Here is a 3,836-nt window from a genome sequence, read left to right on the forward strand (position 1 = left end):
TCCTCGTGACCCCCACCCTTGAGATATTTGTAGGTGTTGATGAGATCCCCTCTCAGCCTTCTCTTCTCCAGGCTGAACAAGCCCAGCTCCCTCAGCCTTTCCTTGTAGGGGAGATGCTCCAGTCCCCCCATCAGCTTTGTTGCCCTCCTCTGGACTCTCTCTGTTCGGATCAGGATCCTGAGTAACGTCAGCTGTGAGTGCCCCGGCTGATGGAGAGCTGACCTGGATCCCAGCCATCACCTCCTGTGCCACCCCATGTCTCTGGGAGAGGGACTTCCAGCTGGGGGACAGCCCTGCAATGGCTAGGGAGGACAGGACCCGGGCCGGCTGCTGCCCCCCTCCCTCCCGGTGGCCCCAGGACAGCCCAGCCCTGGGGGGGCCACTCCCGGCCACCTACATGGTGCTTGGGGACCCGGAGTGGGGGGACATCCGCTGAATGCAGTTTGGGAGGTCACACTGGAGACCCCCAGCCCTGCACTTGGGGTCTCCCATTCCCCATCAGTGCAGAGAGATGCCCAGAAGGAGACATCAGCTCCTCCCACCCCAGGCAGGGGCCAAAATGCCCCCGGATTATTTTTGTGGGGCTCTTTGGCTGCAAATTGGGGTGTCGTCCCCCTTTTTCCACACTGGATGGCTCAGACTTAGTGGCAGGGTGGGGACGTGGTGGCAGCAGAGGAAATCCTCCCCGAAATCCCGGCATGGAGCCACCCATGAAATATTCAGCCCATTCAGCGCGATTCCCGCCTCGCCGTCGAAAGCACCATGAATATTGCAGGCGGGCATTAAAGTTTCACGGCTGCCACGCTTCCGCGCAGCTCCGTGGGCACCGTTACCATGGGAAGCCCCTCCGCCGGGACATGTCACGCCTTCACCAGGCTCCAGCGCCCCGTTTCCCTCTGGTTTACCCCCAAAATAGGTGGCGGTGATGGGCTGGGTCCCTGAACTGCTCCAAGAGCAAACCAACACGAAGCTCCCGGTCTCGTCTCGGGGAAGGAGCGGCACAGCTCAAGGCAAAGCCTCAGGAGGGTGCAAGGTCCTACAGGACCAGGGACAAGCCAAGGTCATGGCCAGCGCCCCCCAAAGCTGGGCCGTGCTTGCCGCTGCCCCGACAGCACCGTGGCCTCGCTCCTCCGCAGCCCTGAGCGCTGCCCACCCCAGGCACGGGAAGGTGTTTGCAGCTCCCTGAGCATCTCGGAGGGTTTCATCCTCCATGTCGTGAGCTTTCCAGGTCAGTCCCCACCAGAAGGGACTGTTCCCTTCTCCTCTGCCCGCTCTCATAACTCGGCTCTTCCCCGTGTTTATATAACAGCGACGTCTCCCGCGGACCGGGGAGAGAATTGGCCAGGGAGAAATAATGAGGATAATTCAAGTCATTTGGGAAGATGAGGCTTGCGAGGTGCCCAGCGTCTTCCACCTTTTACATGTTGTCTCTAATCATCCGCAATCTTGGATGGCCATTGATGGAGCTCGTTGCTGTGGCGACGGATGAATAGCCCTGGGATCGTACCATGCCAAAAAAGTGCCGTCCTTCCATCAAAACAACAACAACAACAAAAATATCATTTTGTTCAGGAAATTAAGCAGTTTGCAACCAAATAGCGGCGTCTGAAAGGGCTCCCGCGTCTGTCCTTTCCTCCCAGCTCCCGCGGCTGTGTTGGGATTGTCAGGAACATGCCCAGCGCCCCGGAGAGTCCTTTGTGTGCGCCGGACAAGGAGAAGGTGGTAATTGCAAGGGGGTTTCTAACCCACTGAGCCTATTAAAAGGATTTTATGCCCCCCCTCCCCGCCCCGTCACCTCTCTCCTTCCCCAGATGTGTGTCAGGCAGGCAGGGAGTGCGGGGCGCTGCGGCCGGGGGCCGGCGCAGCACTGGGTTAATGTGTTAGCAAGGTTGGACCGGAGCAGGGGATGGGCGCTGGGCGAGAGGGAAGGGGCGATGGTCGGTGGCCAGGGCAGGGTGTCAGGGCTCAGGTCCTGTCCACAGGGACAGGTCCCCCCTCCTGTCCCTGGAAGGATTTAACAGCCGGGCAGAGGTGGTGCTGAGGGCCAGGGTTTGGGGGTGGGATGGCAGGGGTAGGGGAATGGTTGGGCTGGGGGAGCTGAAAGGGCTTTGCCAACCCCAATGATTCTGTGATTCTAAGGGGCGATGCTCAGCGGTGAGAGCCGGCACAGGGGTCCCGAGCTGTGGGAAGAGGGCAGCCAGCTGGGTGGGGAGCACAGGGCTCCGGCCGTTGTCAGCCTCCGTGGTTTTCCATTTAAACTCCCTCCCAGGGGATCTGACCCGAGCCCAGACGCTCTCCGTCCTTCCCCACCACTCTGGGAGCATCTCCAGGGTGGAGATGCCGCTTTCAAGCTGCGCCGCCGGGTAGCACAGCCCGGGGGACAAGGCTGGGGTGGGGGTGATTTGGGGTCTGCTCAACCAGGGATCGACCCTGGCTTTGGGTTTGCCACTGGGGGTGGAGGCGTCTGACCCTCCCGATGCTGGAAACCCCAGGCCAAGCCCTGGCTGTGTCTCCAGGCACGCGCTGCGGGGATTCTCCGTGCGCAATCCACATTACCGCACCGGGCCCCGGCACGCGTTTTGAGGTGGGGGTCTGGTCCCTGCTGGCATCTTTGGTGCTCCCAAATGCCTCCCACCAGCAGTGGGATGTAAATAGTGTGATCCAGAGCTGTGCGACCCCGATGCTCATCCTGCAAGAGCATAAGAACCCAAATATCTGTAGGACGAGCATCCAGCTGGCAGCCTGGGAGAGCCCTGGGGGGCAGCAGGATTGGACCCAGCCGCTGCGTGCTGGAGCAGTGGGGAGGAGGAGGGAGAAGGAGAGATGGGCGAGTGGAGAGAAAACATTTTACAGAAGACCCTGAGGATGAGAACCGGGCCAAGTTCCTGTGGGTCCGGCTCCTCTCTGGGCGAGAAGCCCGGGCAGTGCTTTGCCAGCCGTCCCCAGAGCCCTCTCCACCCTCCCTGGGCTCAGCGAGAGCCAGATGGAAGCACATCTTGGCCGCACCGAAAAACGAGGCAGCGAATCGGGCTGGGGAGATTAACTCCGCGGGGAAAACAAGCTCAGCAGTCGCTGCCGAGCCGAGGATGCCCGCGCGGCTGCGGCTGCGTGCACACGCATGTGCGACGAGCACACCCCGGGCACGCATGTGCAGACGTGAAGTGCTTGCGTGCACGTAGATGTGTGTGTGCGGCCGAGCTGATGAACCAGTGTCTGGCCTCGGAGGGGCAGGCAGGGTATTGGAAATGTGTCCTCATCCTTTAATTGCGCTGCTTTGATAACAGTGCTAATTGGCTAGAAATCGATACTGGTTTGCTCCTGTTTCTCCCATCCCGGCTCCCCCCAGCCCTCCCCTCCCCGTACGCCTTGCTCTTTTTAGTGGAGTGACATTTAAATGCTCTGCCACCGTCACTCGATAACCCAGGCGGAGGGGGGCTGCGGAGGGGGCCGAGGCAGCCGGCAGAGATGGGGGCAGCCGATGCCCCGGCAGCAGGGCTCGGTGCTGTGGGACAGCCGTGGGTGACCCCAGAGGTGCCGGGGACGAGGGGACAGCGGAGCAGGGAAGGGCCAAACCCAGGCTGCGTCAGCCAGGAGCTCCCTCCGGCTTTGGCTCTGAAAATTGTGCTAGAGCATCACGGGAAAATGGGGATTAATAACCCTGCCGCTCAGCCTGCCCCACGCTCTGCGCCCCACCACCGCCCTCGCCCCGTGCCTCGTCCCCCCGGCAAGGGAGCCCCCCCCCCCGCAGCCCCAGACGGGCTCTTGGAGCCAGCGAAGTCAGGGAGCTCCTGCTCTCCTTGCAACCGCCCTCACAAAGGGCCCTTCAAACCCCCAGA

Source organism: Egretta garzetta, unplaced genomic scaffold (genome assembly GCF_000687185.1).
Source record: "Egretta garzetta isolate BGI_Z169 unplaced genomic scaffold, ASM68718v1 scaffold476, whole genome shotgun sequence".
In the NCBI taxonomy this organism is placed as follows: Eukaryota; Metazoa; Chordata; class Aves; order Pelecaniformes; family Ardeidae; genus Egretta; species Egretta garzetta.